Genomic DNA, 21,047 nt, shown 5'->3' with positions numbered 1-21,047 from the left:
TTTTTTTTTTTTTTTTTTTTTTTTTTTTCATGAAGAAAATGAAATCATTGAGAGATGTCATTTATTGTAGGTGAAGATTTCTGACAAAACTACAAATGCTGAAGTATGTAGTTCCTTGTATATGATAGCACTTTATAATCTAGGAAGCACCTTCATTCCCAGTCTGACCTCCGGTTCTCATAGCAAGTCCTTGAAATGTGGCTTATTCCTACTTTACAGATAAGAAACCTGAGGCTTAGAGGGGTTAAAGTAACTTCTCTAGAACAAAAGAGACAGCAAGAATTGAGTTGAGACTGGAATTGTGATACTCTGAATATTAGGCTGCAGCTCTTACCTTGATATTGCATTGCTTCTCAAAAAATTTCACCAAATTACCCCTTGTTTGGTGTTTGTTATTATAAGACATTCCAAATGAGAATTTCATAAGATTTCATTGAGTTCCTAGGAAATCAGCAGCACTGAGTGCAAAACTGCATGGGAGTAAACATAGAATAGCTGTTAGCACTGTTTCTGTCACAGAAGAAGGATAATATAGCTGGGGTCACCAGACAAGCACACATTAAATAAACAGGGAACAATTCAAAGTTGGACACAGCTAAGTGCTGAGTGGTTATGGCAACATTTGATATAAAAAGTGATAGAAGGGAGTGATGATTAAGCCTAAAGAAATCGGGACAGGCTCACAATGATTCTAACAGAAGGATAAAAATCGAGGACTTCTATAGCATGTACACCTTAGCATAGGAACCCAGTACTACCAGCCTATGACTTTGGTAAGCCATTTAAATCCTCCAAACCTCCATTTCTTCATCTGTAAAATGTGGTAACTACTATATCTGAGGGTTGTGGTAAGGACCGAATGGGATAAAATATCGAGTCTTTAGCATAAGGCATGACACACAAAATATTTCTATAAGGTCTTATTAAGCATGTGAAATTTAGACTGACATGGCTGGAAGGGGAAGACACTAGGGGCAGCTTCCACTTGGCACATGTGCTAATGAAGCAGAGAACACAGCTGTGCACCTCTGTGCCTGGGTTTAGCATGCTGCTCGGCCAGCTACAGTTTGCTTGAGCTGACTTTGGCAGTGCAGGACGACACTAACAGAGAGGTGTGAAAAGCTCTGGGCTGATTGCCATGCCAAAGGAAGGCATCAATATTTGTAAATGAGTGCTTTTAGAGCTTAGAAAAAGCTCAAGCCTGGATTTATAAAGGAAAATAATGGAGTGCTCTGAAACTAAACATCAATACTTCCGAGGAAGTGATGGCTAGAAACAAGAGGTAATCTGGTTCCTCTGAGAATGGCAAAAGTTTTCCCAGAGACATGAACAAACCTCTAGGACAGATTCTTTTTTTCCTGCAAGTGATCACTTAAAAAGCCTTCTTGATCATACTAGTGCAGTTCAAATATCTATTTGATATTAGTTAATTTTACCACAGATAGAGGTAATAGAATAGAAACACTACAGACAATAATGGTAAGTGCATGGTTTAGTAACATAAACATGTGTTTTATTGAGGAAGAGTACAACTCTGGGGGAAAAAAAAAAAAACTGAAGAGGTATGGAAAGAGACTGGACGGTTGTGTTAGACTGCTGAGCTGACATAACAAAAATACCACAGAGTGGATGGCTTAAACAACAGAAATTTATTTTCCCACAGTTCTTGGTGCTAGAAGTCTAACATCTAGATGTAGGACTTGGTTTCCTCTGAAGTATCTTTCCTTGGCTTGTAGATGGCTGTCTTCATGTTCACATGGCATTCTTCCATGTCTGTCTGGGTCCAAAATCCTCTTCTTACAAGAACACCCATAATATTGGTTTCTGCCTCACATTAATGACCTCATTTCAACATGATTACCTCTTTAAAGATCTTATATCCAAATACGATCACTTATTGAAGTACTAGGGGATTTGTGGAAGATACAATTCAACTCATAGCAAGGACACTAACAAACATTGCAGATTTCTATACAGGTCAAGAAACAAAAATTGGGGTTCCATTTTTTGGTTGAAGAGACAAAATGAGAGAACTAGAAGGCCTCATCAACAGGATGCCAATCTGGAGCCACAGTGAGCACTGTCTGGAAGGGATTTCCTGTGACAGAGGAAAGATGACTAGTTCAGGGGAACGTCATGTCTAGTTTTGAGTCAAATTGTTCTCATCTCAATTAACATGACTTTATAATATCTTCAATTTTCAAGCAAAATTTACTATCCTGCTACAACTTGATTTCAGTCTCTTGTTAGCACTGTCTTGAAAATAAAGGAAGGTGCTATGTCGACATTTTAAGCAAAACAAAGAGAAGAAAGTTAAATGACAAAGAGAGGTAGAGATAAACATCCAAAAATGGTAGGGTGAGGAATTAGAAGTTACAATTCAGAGCAAGAATGACAAAAATCAACCAGGACAGGCAAGCACTTTTTGGAAATATTTAGATATATTCTGAGAGTTTGGATTTTTTGTAGTCATGCAGAATGAGGCTGACTTCTTTCATTTTGTATGAAGTTTACCTACTATTTAAAAGCTCCTGAGGGAGAAACTGTGATTTCTCTAGAAATACATAAAAGAGGGTGGAAGATTTAAAATTGTAGAAATTGACACATCAGTTAAATAGCATTTTGTTGTTGTCTTTACTTTCAACTTTGAGCTTTTGCACAATGTTTCCAGCTTCCAAAAGTGCTTTTTACTTAAGCCAATACTTTCAGAAGATATTCATTTGGAATTGTTTTGGGTAGTATAAGCAGAGCTCTCTTCTAACTAGGAACAGAGTAGAACATGTGTGACCAAAGTCACAAAGTCCTACCTTGAGCCACAGGGTAAACAGGCCTAAAAGTTGTTTACAGTACGGATAGGAAGGCAAACTCAAACTGTGAGTAGGTAAGTCCTCTACTTCCATGACTGCTCATTTCATTAGCATGCAATTCAGTCTCCTCATCACAGCCTACAAACTCCCACCCGATCTGTCTCTGTGCCACCCTTTTCTTCTTCGCACTGTACCTTCTACAGTGACCTTCCTTTTCCCCTTTCAACATGCCAAGCTTACTTCTGCCTTAGGGCCTTCATCTGGGGGTCCAACCTACCCTTTTTTCTCTTCCTTCAGATCTGTGCACAGCTTCTCTTTCGTGTCATTCAAATCTCAACTCAAATATCATCTTCTTAGGTAAGTCTTCTATGATTAAAGAAGCCACTCTCCCATCTCATCCTTATTCATTATTATTTACTACTTTTCTCTCATTTATTTATTTATGAATTTTGTGTTTATTATCCATTGGAATAGATGCTTCTTGAGGAGAAACACATTATTTTCTTATTATCTTCTATGTTCCCAGGAGAGAAACCTTTGTTCAATGAACGAATGAATGAATGAATATCACCTTTGTCCATGCTCAAAGACATAGCATCCATACATGCACAAACCTTCTCATGCAAATTGGAGAACCAGATATTCAAATCATTCATTGTTAGCTAAAAGTTTAATCTCTTCCTTACTAATCTTATACATATTACGTCTCCTCCATCCCCGAAATACAGCTTTAAAGTAATTTACAAATCATAAAATCACTGGACTTGGAAGAGCAACTAAAGTTTATAGTGCAGTTATCCCACTCCGTCTTCTATATGCCATGGCATCGTTTCTACCAAGAGGTTTTCTAGCGTCTATGAGAATACTTCCAGTAAACGACAACACCCTCACTGAAAACTTGTCCAATTTATTAGCTGAAAACTTTCAGTGTTAGAGTCGGTGCAAATAGAAAACAAATGAATTTCATTTTATTTATTTTATGTATTTAGTTTCTCACTCAACACTTATTTATTTATTTATTTATTTATTTATTTATTATGTAAGCATCTCCTGGCAAATGAATACTACATTGTAGTTGCTACAACACAGTAATGTGTAAAAAAAAAGCAGCCTCTTCCCTTATAGAATGTTGAGGCAACTGGGAAAATAGACATTGTGTACATAATTACAGGAAAAGCACTGAAAAAGGGGTAGACAGTGCCACTAGAACTGGTATCTGAGGGACATAGCCTGGACAGGAAGGGAGGAGCATACATGAAGCCTAAAGGGTAAGTATGGGTTAGATAGTACAAGTAGGAGCACCAAGGAAGTGCTAGAAGAAGAAAGGGCAATTCCAACCAAAAGAGAAATATATTTGGAGTTTCCAAAACTAGAGGGAACTGAGTACGCTGCCAAGACTGCAGCATGAAATTACATGGACACGTGCGTGTTCACTTCCTCAATGACCCCGCTACAGGAGAAGCAAAGGCTAAAGGGCGAGGCAATAGGACTGGAAGAGGAGAAAGAACAGAATTATTCAGGAATAGGTAAGCCATCCAAGACTCTGAACTCTTTGTTTAAAGTGATGTGAAGTTACTGAAGTGCTATATGCCAGGGAAAGACACAAATTGGAGGGAAGCAAACATGAACTGGGGAGACCACTTACGAAGCTGTGGTAGTAGTCCAAGCAACTGATGCAAATGGCATACACTAGAGCGGTGGAGAGTTGAGATGAAGAGAAATAGATTTAAGAGATATTTGGGAGGTAGAACCTAATTGTTGATACTAGTTCCCTCTGCTGTATTATACAACGTAAGTAGGTTCACATGTCCACCTGACCACACTTCAGCTTTTTTTTCAAGACAAATGGTGTCATTCTTATCTGCTTTCCTAACTTGGACTTACGCAAGTAGCAAAGTCATGGATATTTCAATGGTCATTATTGACTGTGGACTGACATCCTCTACCCTTCTGGTTATTTTAGTCCAAATATACACTCTCTCAATATGTATTGGTGGTATATCTCATGATGCCTCCAAGTATATATATCAACCCTCACGTGGTAAAAAGAGCAAAAGAATGATAGCTGGAAGAAGAAATTCAGAAGACTAGAAAAATAAAAAAGAATTATTTGGTTCTTCAAGAACTATTTGGTTATTTGAAATCTTCAAGAACCAATCACATTCCATTAGAGGTCAAGACTTGTTTTGGGAACCAGTATACACTAAACTTCTTTGCATGATAAGATATTACACAAAGATTGACCAATAGACTTTGAGACTAAAAACAACTTTAGAAACAGTACTCAGTGAAGCAAAAATTATTCCTGTCTTAAAAGATGGGCCTATTTTTCTTGTGATCACAGAAGGGGGTGATTGCTGAGAGCAGAAACGCAGCCAGGTCCATCAAAAATACCAGTCACAGGGACACATTTATTTTGAACCAGCATATTCTGTTGACATCTCCCCAGGAGAAAGTACAAGAAACTGACATTAGCTTTAGATCTAAGTTGAGACAGCAGCATGAAATCATATGGACATTTGGATGCTATCCTTCCCAAAGAGTTTCATTTTATATAAATTGCAGGAAACCTGACACACATATTAAAATTTACTACGGTTGAGACGGTTGAGTGGGAGCCAGGAAAAAAAAAAAAAAAGAAAGGAAAAAATGTTACTTCTAGTAATAACATCCATTATCATCCGATACATGTTTTGTTCTCTTGGGGGCATTTCATGACATAGATTTTCACATTCAACCAAAAATGTTTTATTTTCAATGAAAATACAGCAGATGTATTCAACCACAGAGAAGATTTGGCTAAAGTAAATGAAAACCCTGTTTATCTCTCTCTCTCTCTCTCTCTCTCTCTCTCTCTCTCTCTCTCTCTGTGTGTGTGTGTGTGTGTGTGTGTGTGTCTTTTCTTAGTGTTCCCCATCATCAGTTTGGTGCAGTCACTCATCCATCAGCAACATTTATAAAAGTGTCTACTTTAAGCAAGAGCCTTCAAAACCTGATGTCTGTTCAATGAGAATATCTCAGAACACCTGAGGAAAAACCCTTCGAGCTCTACAAGCTCATTTGTCTGTCATAGCCCACAGTGTTTCCAAACACACTGCAAGAATGAAAAGCTTAAAAGTTGCTACTCTAGGTTGCTCTACATGGTCATTTCTAACTTTGACCTAAGATTCCACGTGTAAATGTTAAAAATAGACTTGGGAGAATGATTACTCATATATTACTGCAGAAAACATAAACTGGTACATCCTACTTGAAAAGTTATTAAAAGCTTTAAAAATGTCCCCAAGTCCATTTCCAATAAGATCACTCCTGGAAAGCTATCCTATGGAAATATCCAGAGACTAACATTATATATGTGAAGAGAAATGTAACCAGAAACCAAAATACCATCAGTAGAAGAATAATAAATTTAAAGATTTAATTATTGTATAACCACTTAATTGATGCATTGATATGCAACTCATAAAAAAAGATATTTTCAAAGGTCAATCCTACAAGGCTTGGGCTTAAAGGAAGAAGAGAAGACATGCAACTATGCACATTCATATTCATTTTATATTTTTAATTATATATATATAACAACTTATATAATAAAGTTGAAATCACATTGTTGGGTACATGATAGGAATCCAAAAAATTAACTGTAGAACGAATGAATTATCTACAACAAAATGGGAGATGGGTTTGGGGTGGCTATAATTCTTCTTTATACTTCTCTGAATTTTCCTACTCATTTACAATGAGAAGTTGATTCATATAATAAGAAAGCCTCTGCAAGATGTGTAGGAAGAGAATTATTTGATATGAGAAGAGTATCATGAAAAAATTGAAATGACTTGCTCAAGTTTGTACAGTCCTAACAATCTAGCTAGGGCAGCAATGTAAGCATCTTCTATTCTGGGCAAGCATATTTCCCATCAAGCGAAACAGAAGTTTCTCTGAAATTTTCATTGAAGTCCAACCCTAAGCTCTCCCTGACCACCATTAAATGAGAGAAGATCCAGTTGTCTGCAGGTACAACTCCTAGTAAGTCTCATCTCAGCCTTTCAGACCAAGGTCTTGATCATGGTTGGAAATTCGAACTTCAGCTCATGCCCCTTTGGTTTCCTGCTAGGGAGGACTCTGAGAAGAAGTGTGTCACAGGAACAGCAAAACACAGGCAGTGGGAAGAATAATTTCCCAATGGAACTGTTTCCTACAAAATAGCTGGTCTGCCCCTTAGGGTGTTATATTTTAATGTCTGCCAATGTTGTTTGACTTGAACTTGGTTTTAAAGACAAATTAAGAACATACTTGTAAAAAATAATGACTGTTTCCATTTTCAAAATCATTTGCCAACTACCATGCTTAATGCCTCAGGTGACTGATGTCATAGGATCCTTACAAAAACTTTCAGAGAAATATAGTATCATTATCCCCATTTTACAGATTAGGAAACAGATTTAGGGAGGTGAATAATTTATTCAAGTGACACACAGCTACGAAGTGGCAAATTGAAGATTCAGACCCTGATCTGTCTGACTTCTACCCTGCTTCTTAATAAATAATACCATTATATTTGCTCTCCCTCCTCTTTTCCTTTCTGACTCACCTTGCCTAACCCAGTGCCTGGAAGAAAGAATAGTAGGTACGCACTAAATATTTGATGAATTAATGAATGAATGAAATATTATATTATACAAAGTGTTACAATTGCAGGATTGAGTCAATTCCCTATTGCTGTGCAATAAAGTATCTATAAACTTAGTGGTATAAAAGAACAATTATCTCAAAATTGCTGTGGGTCAGAAATCCAAGCATGAATGTGCTAGGTCCTTTGGCCAGGGGTCTCTTTCATGTGGCTGCAATTAAGCAAGACAATCCTAAGTCAAAAGAACAAAGCTGGAGGCATCACGCTACCTGATTTTAAACTGTACTACAAGGCTACAGTAACCAAAACAGCTTGGCACTGGTACCAAAACAGAGATATAGACCAATGGAACAGAACAGAGTCCTCAGAAATAATACCACACATCTACAGCCATCTGATCTTTGACAAACCTGAGAAAAACAAGAAATGGGGAAAGGATTCCCTATTTAATAAATGGTGCTGGGAAAATTGGCTAGCCATAAGTAGAAAGCTGAAACTGGATCCTTTCCTTATTCCTTATACGAAAATTAATTCAAGATGGATTAGAGACTTAAATGTTAGACATAATACCATAAAAACCCTAGAAGAAAACCTAGGTAATACCATTCAGGACATAGGCATGGGCAAAGACTTCATGTCTGAAACACCAACAGCAACGGCAACAAAAGCCAAAATTGACAAATGGGATCTAATTAAACTAAAGAGCTTCTGCACAGTAAAAGAAACTACCATCAGAGTGAACAGGCAACCTACAGAGTGGGAGAAAATTTTTGCAATCTACTCATCTGACAAAAGGCTAATATTCAGAACCTACAAAGAACTCAAACAAATTTACAAGAAAAAAACAACCCCATCAAAAAGTGGGCAAAGGATATGAACAGACATTTCTCAAAAGAAGACATGCATACAGCCAACAGACACATGAAAAAATGCTCATCATCACTGGCCATCAGAGAAATGCAAATCAAAACCACAATGAGATACCATCTCACACCAGTTAGAATGGCAATCATTAAAAAAATCAGGAAACAACAGGTGCTGGAGAGGATGTGGAGAAATAGGAACACTTTTACACTGTTGGTGGGATTGTAAACTAGTTCAACCATTGTGGAAAACAGTATGGTGATTCCTCAAGGATCTAGAACTAGAAGTACCATATGACCCAGCCATCCCATTACTGGGTATATACCCAAAGGATTATAAATCATGCTGCTATAAAGACACATGCACACGTATGTTTATTGCAGCACTATTCACAATAGCAAAGACTTGGAATCAACCCAAATGTCCATCAGTGACAGACCGGATTAAGAAAATGTGGCACATATACATCATGGAATACTATGCAGCCATAAAAATGGATGAGTTCTTTTCCTTTGTAGGGACATGGATGCAGCTGGAAACCATCATTCTCAGCAAACTATCGCAAGAACAGAAAACCAAACACCGCATGTTCTCACTCACAGGTGGGAATTGAACAATGAGATCACTTGGACTTGGGAAGGGGAACATCACACACCAGGACCTATTATGGGGAGGGGGGAGGGTGGAAGGATGGCACTGGGGAGTTATACCTGATGTAAATGATGAGTTGATGGGTGCTGATGAGTTGATGGGTACAGCACACCAACATGGCACAAGTATACATATGTAACAAACCTGCATGTTGCGCACATGTACCCTAGAACTTAAAGTATAATAATAAAAAATTAAAAAATTATAAATAAAATAATAAATGAAAAAAAAAATGTTAGTCGGGGCTGTAGGTATGTCAAGACTCAAGTGAGATAAATCTACTTCTGAGCTGACTCATAATGTTGATGGCTCGACTCAGTGCCTCCCTAGTTATGACCTGAGGCTGGCTTCTGTTTCTTACTACATGGATATATCTTCATAAGGCAGTTCACAATATGGCAGCTCGCGTGTATAAGAGTAAGGGAAAAAGAGAGAGGGGGTATACAAGCCACCCTTTTTATAATCTAATCTCAGAAGTGATATTGTATCACTTTTGCCAAATTTTGTTCCTTAGAAGTAAAGGATTATGTAATGTTCATTATGAGTGAAACAAACAATAAAGGCATTACTTTTTTTTTTTATCAAAGCAAGATTATTTCTCATTGGGGTGATCTGAGAAGACTTCATGGACTTGGCATTGAAACTGAGATTTTAAGAATGGCTTGCATTTATGAGTTTGACTTTTTTAGATTCCACATATAAGTGAGATCATGCAGTTCTTGTCTTTCTGTGTCTGGCTTATTTCAGTTAGCATAATGTCCTCCAGGTTCATCCATGTTGTCACAGATGGCAGGATATTCTTCTTTTTTAAAGGCTGAATAATATTCCATTGTGTGTGTATGTATATATACACATAGTTTCCACAGTTTATTCATTCATCTCTTGACAGACACTAGGGTTGTTTCCATATCTTGGCTATTGTGAATAATATTGTTATAAACATGGGGGGGCACAAATATCTCTTTGAGATTCTGACTTTTTGGATATATACTCAGAAGTGAGATTGCTGGATCATATGGTGGCTCTATTTTTAATTTTTGAGGAATCTCCATACTGTTTTCCATAAATGTCTATACCAATTTACATTCCCGCCAACAGCGTGTTCCTTTTTCTCATATCCTTGCTAACACTTGTTATCTTTTGTTGAGCTCATAAAAACAGAAAGTAGAATGGTGGCTGCCAGGGGCTTGGGGTTTGGGAAATTAGTAACATGTTGATCAAAGAGTACAAAGATCCATTTATACAAGATGAACAGGTTCTGGAGATCTAACATATAGCATGATGTCTATGGTTAATAATACTAAATTGTATTTGCTATGAGAGTTGATCTTAAGTGTTCTCATCATACCCCAAAATATTATAATTACATGACATGATTAATACAATAATTAGCTTGATTGTGGTAATTCATTTTATAATGCATATGTATACCAAAATGCCAAATTGCATACCTTAAATATGGGCAATTTCTATTTGTCAATTATACCTCAATAAAGCTGAGGAGAAAAAGAATGGCTGGTACTTAGGCAGAGGAAGAACAAAAGGAGGACATTCATGTGTAAGAGTCATGAAATACATTGCAGAGAAAAACAGAAAAAATGACAATGAATGACATGATTTCAATGTCAGTAATTGACTCTAGCTGAATGTTTAACCAGGAAGAATGAATACAGGTTATGTCTCCAGGAACTAGTCTACTGCCTTGATCATAGTAGAAACACAATAAATACTTGTTGAATGAATACATAAACTCCTAGGTCTTTTTCTATATGCAGCTTGAAAAGATACACAAGATCATGAAACTAGCCTTTTAAATGTGTATTACCTCAATCATCTGTGTGACTTTTGTGAGCAGTCAGGGCTCCAGTGGCTTTCTGAAACACACAGTTCACAGTGGGACTGGGACCCTTGCAGGTCTCTCAACTGCAGATGGGGAATGAAAGATCAACCCCAGAGGAACCTGCCAGCTTAAGGTTGATTTCAGGGTTGTGGGTGAGGGATAGGGAGGATGGCAAGAGGTGGGGGTGCCAAGATAAAGGGCACCAGCGATGATAGAATGCATGAAGCTGCATGTTTTACCACAAAATCTGTTGTCTTGTGTGGTTGGCAGTAATCATAAAGCTCCAGTTGTATCTCACTGACTCCTTGTCTTAGCATGGACCTCACTGTATGTTATTTCATGTATATCAATTACAAGTGCTAATTAAAATGCCTCTGCTTTTGTGGGATGAGATCTTAGACATGCTAATTATTTTCTGTTGTGACTATGAATAATGATGATGATGATGTTGGCAAAGGGTTGAAGGTGGGCAATAGCGATGGTGGTTGGGAGCTGTCATCACTACCATTAGCTCACAAGTCTCTCCTTTGCCCAGAATGACAAAGTTGAAAGTTAAATGTGTGTGCTTGTATGTGTGCATATGCAAAAAAGTGCCTATTTTTTCATGGAAATTTAGAAGTTTTTCTTCCTAAGCCAAAGTACAAGTTTGGATTCACACACACATTTGCACATATGTACATGTATGCACACGCACAAGCACACATTTACATATGTACTCTTCCCTTGATGGGAGCTTGAAGTCTATTCAGTGACCGTCATAACAAGAAGCATATCATTTCTTGAAATCATTGAATTCTATATTGTGCTTTCTAAGGGTCAATAATGATTGGGAAGTTAAAGGAAATGGTAGAATCTGAAGAGTTCTAGAATCAGGAATTGACATGGAATGCTCTCCTAAACTCTATTTCAGACCCAGTATATACACAAGTAGAGACAGAACTAACCACTGATGTTAAATACCTCCACAAAGAGACAGAATTTTAATTTTCAGAGCATATCTAAATTAATAAGCAAATCTTCCATGCATATAACTAATGATCCCAAATGCATATTATTTTCACTTGTCTGGGAATATGTTGCTTGTTTGTTTGCTTTGGTTTTCATTTTTTGGTAGGGGGCAGAAGGCAGCTACAAGGCCCAGAATGTTGCTGTCTTTTATCTAAGTTTTACATCTTTGGCCCAATTCTAATGTCTTACTTACATATTTTCTGTTTTTTTTTCCCCTCTCATCTATCCTATAATAAAGCACTGCATTGTGTTAGCATGAAAAAAAGTGCAGCAGTATGGAGCTACATCCTCAAGATGGTAGAAGTCTCTTGGGGAGCACTAGTTTTTTGATGTACAATCCAATGTTTTAAGTAGATTTTTATTAAGCAGGTATTAAAACACCTCCCTTTGCTTTAGGTTCCTTATCAGTGTGGTTATTATGGCAAGGCAAATAGAAGTTTGTAAGTAAATGCTTCACTTTTTCATCTCTGCTTATACTAGTGCCTAAATCTAGAGAAATTTCTTTTATATAGCTCAAGGAAAATACTATTATACCTGATTAAGTTCAAGATGCAACTTTATGTTTTGCTTTTTAATGAACCCAGTGTTCAAACTGCCTTCTTTTTCTTTCTTTCCTTTTACCTTGCAGACCTGTGAGAGTAGTGAGAAAACGCTGTATCCAGAATTTAGGAGGTTCACACACAATAATTTTACTCTGTCTGCTCCAGCCAAGAACATAAGACTCTAGGGATCTGGGTCGAAAAGCAAAAATAATTCTAGTCAGGATTATATAACCAAGGACTGAATGATCATAATTGGCAATTTATGGAGGAAGACCTTATTTGCAGCTTTCATTAATTTTTTAATATCTTAATTACTATTTTCTGAATGTGCTTTTCTAAGTGTCCATAACTGGCTTCTCTTTTTTTCTTTTTCTTTTTTAAAGTAAATCTATAAGTGCTGAGGAATACATTGATAGGAAACCTAGCATATGATTTCTAAATGCTGTTATCTAATGTTGAGAAGGTTATGTCAATCAACTACTATGTGTAAAACGCAATAATAGGCTATAGAAATCTGAAATTTTTAATAAGTATTTATGGAGCTTTATAGTCACATGGCAATATTAAACATACATTTTTTGAGTAGATATTGAATTTCAAGCTACAGAAATGTCATTTAAACTGAGATTTAAAGGCTGAAAGGGATCTAGCTGAGTAGGATACTTTATTTATTTATTAAAATATATATTTTTAAATTTTATGAAAGACAGGATCTTGTTGTTTCACCCAGGCTGGAGTGCAGTGGCACAATCATGGTTCACTATAGCCTCAACATCCTGCGGTCAAATGATTATCCCACTTCAGCCTCCTGAGTAGCTGAGCTACAGGTACAAGCCACCAGTGTCTTACTATGTTGCCCAGTCTAGTTTCAAACTCCTCGGTTCAAATGATTCCTCCTGCCTCAGCCTCCCAAAGTGCTGGAATTAGAGGTGTGAGCCACTGCTCCCGGCCTATAAGACACTTTAACATAGGGAGATATAAAAGCATCTTTCAGGACTCTCTTGACTGTCACTTGTTCAGAGAAGACTTCCCTTGATTCCCTCAATCTAAATAAATTTCTCCTCTACCTTTCATTTTACTTATTTATTATAATTTATTTATTCATATCCATCTCTGTGATTACTTAGCATCTCCTCCATTGCTGGAGTATAAATGCCACAAGGACAAGTATTGTATCTGTTTTATTTATTTGTATAGCTTAGTACATAGTCTGGTAAATAATGGTGTTATATCAATGTTCATAAACGAAAAGATTAAAGACTATAACATATAGGAAGCATAGCTATCATTTATTGAGCACTTACTATCTGCTAAGCACTTAAAAACATCTCGTTTAATCCTCTAAGAGTGCTCCAAAGTCGATATTAATTTTATGTATGAGGCAACCTAAACTCAGAAAGGTTAAGTAAACCTCCTAGTCTCACAGCTAGTAAGTGGCAGAGTTAGGATTTAACCCTAAATCTAGTCTTTTCCTTATTATAATAGCTATACTGCATGGTTCCTCTCTCCTTCTTACCCTGCTTCCCTCTGTCCCTCCTTCCCTCCCTCTCTGACAGTTCATAAATCTCTTCTCCTTTCTTTCAAAATACCTTATACACACAAAAGAGTTTATGTAATATACTTGTACAAGTTTAGACAGCATTGATGAAACACACACCCATGATCCTACCCCACCCAAGTTAAGATCAATGGCTCTGACATAACCATGTATTCCACTTATCAGTTATCTCTTTTATTCTAAATATTTGTGTCAATCATTTTCTTGTACTTTTTAATAGCTTCATTGTATATGTAAAAATCCTTAAACAATGTATTATTTATTTCTGCCTAGTTTTCAACATTATGTAAGAGAAATCAAAGTGTATATGTTTTTATAGTACATATTTTACCACTCTTTTTAAGATTTATTCATGGTGTAGGTTGTAGCTGTAATTTCTTTATTTTAGTTACTGCACAGTAAATTGCTCATAAAATAAATATACCACATTTAATTATTAAATTCTATTTCTGATGTACACTTTGATTCATTCTAGATGTTTTCTATTATGGATTTAGTTTTCTGACACAGTAGTCTTCCCTTATCCATACATTCCAAGACCCTAGTGGATGCCTGAAACTACAGATAGTACCTAACCTTATATATACTATGTTTTTTCTATACATACCTACCTATGATAAAGTTTAATTTATAAAGTAAGCATAGCAAGATATTAATAACAAATAATAAAATAGAATAATTATAATTTTTTGATTACTGTAACTTGTTTTTTACATTTTTTGTTAATTTTTTTTTAATTTCCATAGGTTATCGGGGAACAGGTGGTGTTTGGTTACACAAGTTCTTTAGTCGTGATTTGTGAAATTTTGGTGCACCCATCATCTAAGCAGTATACACTGTACCAAATTTGTGTTATTTTATCACTCACCCCCTTCCTACCCTTTCCCCCTGAGTCCCCAAAGTCCATTGTGTCATTCTTATGCCTTTGCATCCTCATAGCTTAGATCTCACTTAGCTTATGAATGAAAACATATGATGTGTGATTTTCCATTCCTAAGTTATTTCACTTAGAGTAATAGTCTCCAATCTCATTCAGGTCACTGTGAATGCCATTAATTCATTCCTTTTTATGGCTGAGTAATATTCCATTGTGTATATACCTTGTTTCTCAACATCTTATTTTACAGTGCTGCACATAGCTGAATCTGCAGAAAATGAAACTACAGGTAAGGGGAGGACTACTGTAGTTTGTTTAGAACATTTGCTTATAAGTTGTCAAGAGAGAAAAAAAGGTAATTTTTATTTCTAATACTATCCTCATCTCATTTTCAGTTTCTGTCATTTTCCAACTAATTTGAAAATATAAACATTCTTGCAATGAATCTATTACTATTATTATCTGAAAAAAATTGTGTAGGATTTGAGTTTTTTGTTTCTTAAATGTTGATTGAACTTACTTGTCTGGGTATTTTCTTCACAGGGAGATTTTCAAGTATGAATTATTTATTAATTGTAGGACAATTTATGTTTTCTATTTCTTCTTATATCAGTTACTGGTCAGTTGTGTTTTTGAAACTTTCATCAACATTTTAAAATTTATTTGCATAAAATTGTTTGGTATATATTTTTTAGTTTGTTCTATGCCCGTAGTTATACCATGTTAAATCCTTAGTATCTTCATTATTAATTTCTGGCTTCTCAGTCCCAAATCACCCTTCTTTTGTCCTATTTTGGGATGCTGAAGCTAGACTCTACAAATCAAATTTCTTCTTTTCTAGCTGACCCTGTTATGCTTTAACAATAAGGGTCTCTCCAAGGAGACTGCAAGACTGGAGGGAGAAGTTACCTGCTTCTTTCTGTTTGCTTTTCTGCAGTACCAAGTTGTGGGGTTCATGGCTAATCCCAGCCCCAGGAATGATGGTTCAGTTTGATGTGAAGCTGATTTCTTCATCAGTGTTCTTCAACATGGGAGCACACTGTTCTTGTGGTTCTGGTGAGTGACTCCCAGCAACTTCTCTGGCTGCTGATGTGGTTGTGGAAAATCTTTGCCATCTCCCAGAGAGCTAAATCTTATCTTTACAGAGCCTCTCTTCGAAGCTTCTGTTTTTCCCTTGTTCATTTTTAAGCCAACACTAAGGGCAGCAGCTGCTCTCTTGCTCTCTGTGGTTACTCTCTCTGTTGTGTCTTGGAGTCTTTTGCCCTTCCAACTAGTTTACCACCTTTTCTTAGGTAACAATTCTTTATGTTAAATGTTCTCTCTTCATATTACTGGTATGGTTTCTGTCTCCTAATTAAACCCAGATTCATTTAACTCATTAGTTATCTTTTTTGTGAAAATTTAAAGCAATGAAATTGCTTTCACTTGTATTTACCCGTAAGTTTGATATACGGTAATTTATTTATAAGCTGAGTTACAAATATTTTTCAAGTTCCATCTTGATTTCCTCTTTGCTCCAGACATTGTTTTGAACTATTTTTCCCTAATTCTATCATTTTTGTTATTATTTTCTAATTATGCTGATACACATGTTCACAAAACATGGTCTGAGTGATACTAATCTTGTAAAGTGAGGTGATACTTGCTGTTTGGGCTGTCAGTAAAGATTAATTCACCTATAATTGTAGAGTCATTTCAGTTATCTCCTGCTGAAGAACAAGGTGTCCTCAAATGTAGTGGCTAAAAACAATAATTTATGTTTATGTTAACAATTTTACAGGTTGACTTAGACCAAAGATTGGAGCATCACATGCATTTTCAGTGAGATAGGGGCTGGTACTAAAGGCTTCAGAAAGGGAAACAGCCAAGAAGGCATTTGCAATCATACTTCTGAATATATGGAATAACTTATCTGGAATAACTGAAACATCTTGGGATGTTTGGACATCTGTCTTTCCCCCAGTGTCCACCATACTTAATGAACTTGAGCTTCCTCACACAATGATGGTATTTAGATAACTGGGCTTCTTACATGAAAGCTGGCTTACCCTAGAACATTCCTCTTAACTAAGGTGGAAACTGCAAAACTTAGTCACATAGCATCCTGTCTTATTGGTTAGGCAGAGTTTTCCCATTGTCATTGCAGGTAGGTTTACACAGGGTGTGAGCACCAAGAGGTACGGCTCATTGGAGGGACATCTTTGGATATTACAAGGAATTTTTTTTTGCATGACAATTAGAAGATTAAACTTGATCTTCTAATTTACTATCTCCATAATGTTTTATTTTAGTTCATCTTTATTTTTCTCTTTGCCCTAGATATTACTTATAATTTTTATAAATATATTGTTTTTGCTTTCTAACTATATTGACCTATGTTCAAAATGGTCTGAATGCGACCAGTTTTTCAAAAGTCTGGTGGTACTTATTTGTTGGATTAAAAAAAATTTGATCTCTTTTTCTCTCAGAAATTTAGGCTGTATTTCTTCAAAGCTTTCCTCCAGATCACTATTTATATTTTCAGCAGAATCTAATCTGTTCTTGTAACCCTCCGGTTACTTTTAAAATTTTGATTATTATATTTCCCAGATATGAAACTCTGGTTCTTTTTCCCATCTACTTTGTTGCTTTATAGTCTTTTTTTCCTTACTTGTGCTATCAATCCTTTCTGTTGCTTCTCAAAATATATAAAACATACTCATTTTTATGCTATATTTGATAATTTCATTAATGGAGACTTTGGTGGGATTCTGCTCTCTCTTGTATTTTTCTGACTCTAACAGTGCCTTGTTTTCTTATATGATACAGAATTTTATGTTGTAAGATCATATTTCATGGAAAAGCCTTTGCGGGAATTTTTTGAAGCATGGGCTAAAGTTGGATTTCCTCAGAGAACATTGCATTTTATTCTTTTTTTTTTTTTTTTTTTTTTTTTAAGACGGAGTCTCGCTCTATCGCCCGGGCTGGAGTGCAGTCACCGGATCTCAGCTCACTGCAAGCTCCGCCTCCCGGGTTTACGCCATTCTCCTGCCTCAGCCTCCCGAGTAGCTGGGACTACAGGCGCCCGCCACCTCGCCCGGCTAGTTTTTTGTATTTTTTTAGTAGAGACGGGGTTTCACGGTGTTAGCCAGGATGGTCTCGATCTCCTGACCTCGTGATCCGCCCGTCTCGGCCTCCCAAAGTGCTGGGATTACAGGCTTGAGCCACCGCACCCGGCCACATTTTATTCTTTTAGTTACCTCAAATTATTACCTACTTAAAATTATCTGCTTACAATGATTTAAGTTGCATAAAATAATAGTAATTGGGGCTAGAAGTCAAGTAAAGGCAGCTGGTTGTTTATTAATTCTCAAGGGAAGTTTCATTTATCCATCAACCAGTGCCAGGACAATGACAGGGGTATGCTATCTTCTTCTAGGTGGAGTTTATTTATCATTCACCCATAATTTGAAGGAGTAGTCCTTTAGGTTCCAAGCTTGATATCAAGATTGCCTAATATATTCTCACTTTATGCTGGCCCTAGTCTTTATTTCCATTCTCTTACGCCCTGCATAACATTAAAGCCGAATCCTAAAGTCAGTAATTTTCATTGTGTACTCTCAAAGTGAAATTCTTTTTCAATATTAGCTTACCTCCCAGAATTCCCTTTTTTGGTGTGTGTGTGTGTATGTGTGTCTGCAGATTGCAGATACTTTGTATTCCTTCCATGTCAATGGTGGCGATTTTCACCAGAATTTTTAGCTATTTTCAGTTGTAAAGTAAGGGTAACCAATCCACCAGAGGGAAAGAAAAAAACAGTCCTCTAGGTGTTTCATTTGTATTCCAAATACTTACCAACATTGTATTCCTCACAATTCTTGCTTTGTGCAAATATGTAGAAAGAAAGGAGTAGCTGAGTAAGAGATACTTCATGCCACTATTTGCATTACACTTTTACAGTAGACATTACTTGGGGACAAGAAGTGTTGTACCAGAAGAGAAAAAGGAAAAAGTGCCCCAGCCGTATGGAGGAACCTGAGATGGTATATACTCACTTGTTAAACTGAGTCAGATTGAGCAGTTACTTTCATTATATGTTTTTTGTGGGCTTCCTTTAGTTTATAATTAGTGAAAATGACCTTCAGGCCTGTTTTGAAAAATAAATTATGGAAACCCCTTTGATTCCACACTTTTTTTTTTTTTTTTTTTTTTGGAATGTCCTATTTGCTAAAGTTCTTTTCTTTTCTTTTTTTTTTTTTTTTTTTTTTTGAGATGGAGTCTTGCTCTGTCGCCCGGGCTGGAGTGCAGTGGCCGGATCTCAGCTCACTGCAAGCTCCGCCTCCCGGGTTTATGCCATTCTCCTGCCTTAGCCTTCGGAGTAGCTGGGACTACAGGCGCCCGCCACCTTGCCCGGCTAGTTTTTTGTATTTTTTTTAGTAGAGACGGGGTTTCACGGTGTTAGCCAGGATGGTCTCGATCTCCTGACCTCATGATCCGCCCGTCTCGGCCTCCCAAAGTGCTGGGATTACAGGCTTGAGCCACCGCGCCCGGCCTTAAAGTTCTTTTCTAAACCAATAACCTACAATGTGAAAATACCTGAAATGTAACAAAGAAATACACCAGTGTTTTTAGTTTCATGTCTTTGAAATAGTACAAAAGCAGTGTTGTCTTGTAGGTGAAAAACAGGTTTGGTTTGTAACCTGAAAAAAATATAAGAAAGGAACTCTTTAAATATCCAGGATGGAGAACATAGATTCAGCATTACATTGAAATTCTTAAAAAACTCCAGGCTGATTTTACATTCCATTAAGGACAGAATCTTTTGAGAGAAGGAGGCAAAAGGAAGGAGAAATAGAACTAATGTCTGATGCCTGTTTCCTAACTAGGATCCAAGTGGAGCTTTTAAATTTATGAGATCAGAACATCAAAACATAGCAGCTAAATATATTCAAGTACAGTGGAAATTTTGACATAAATTTAGTGACTTATTTTTCCCCCTCAAGAAATGAGTGCATGTGTTTTGCAAGCTATTTTTTAGGACTTGATTTACATACAGACTCATGTATTTAGGAAAAGGTCAATAAACAGAATACCAGAGAAGAACATCAACTGAGTCAGATATCTGGGTCTGCAATGTCGTTGGGTACTGTCCCTGTGCTGTTTTCAGAGTGTAAATAGAAGACCTCTCAAAAGGTCCCCAGCTGAAGCAAGGCCAGGTGGAACATCAAATAGCACCATGCAGGGAGGCTGCCTTTCCATCCTCAGCAGTACACTTTCTTAAAAGATTTAACAGTCCGTGGGCTACTTAACTCTTATCAAGGCTGGGGCAGAGGTTAGACTGTCCAACAGAACCCAGAAAATGTTTAGATTGTAGACTTCACTTGCAAAGCTCCTAAAATAGTTTCTCGTTTAGAAAATGGATGGGTATGGGGCCAGGCGTGGTGGCTCATGCCTGTAATCCCAGCACTTTGGGAGGCTGAGGTGGGCCCATCACCTGAGGTCAGGAGTTCAAGACCAGCCTGGCCAACACTGTGAAACACCGTCTCTACTAAAACTACAAAAAAAAAAAAAAAAAAAAAAAAAATTAGCCAGGCATGGTGGTGGGTGCCTGTAATCCCAGCTACTTGGGAGGCTGAGGCAGGAGAATCGCTTGAGCCCAGGAGGCAGAGGTTGCAGTGAGCCAAGATCATGCCATTGCATTACAGCCTGGGCAACAAGAGTGAAACTCTGTCTCAGAAAAAAAAAAAAAAAAAAAAGATGGATACACTACGGTGGATGTCTTTTACAGAAAACACTATAGAGCAAATAAATGAAGATATAGAATTATATCTCTAAATAAAATGTTAAATGGAAACCACAACCAGAGAACAGCAAGTTGCAAATAGCTGATGCCATTTATATAAACATTACAAAGTACAAAATAATTGTTTATCAATATATCTCTATGTCATAAAGGTTCAAAAACATGCTTATGAGTGATTCACATCATCTTCAGGATAATGGTTACCTTTAGGGAGTGAAGGGGGAGAGAGGGGAGGTATATGGATTTTCATATTTGTAAAGTTTTATTTCTTATTTTTTAAAAAGAGTCCACTAAAACATACGGCAAATAGCAACATGTATTTTATCTCCATAGTAATTAACATGGATGTTTATAATATTCTTTTCTATATGTTTAAGATTATTTATTATCAAAAATAAAAAACATGGTCTTAAACGCAGCCTCTTTCAATAGAACATTTCTTATGTTGAAAATGCCCTATATCTTTTCTGTCCAACAAAATAGACACT

The sequence above is a fragment of the Piliocolobus tephrosceles genome, chromosome 4 (genome assembly GCF_002776525.5).
Source record: "Piliocolobus tephrosceles isolate RC106 chromosome 4, ASM277652v3, whole genome shotgun sequence".
In the NCBI taxonomy this organism is placed as follows: Eukaryota; Metazoa; Chordata; class Mammalia; order Primates; family Cercopithecidae; genus Piliocolobus; species Piliocolobus tephrosceles.
This window is presented reverse-complemented; position numbering follows the sequence as displayed.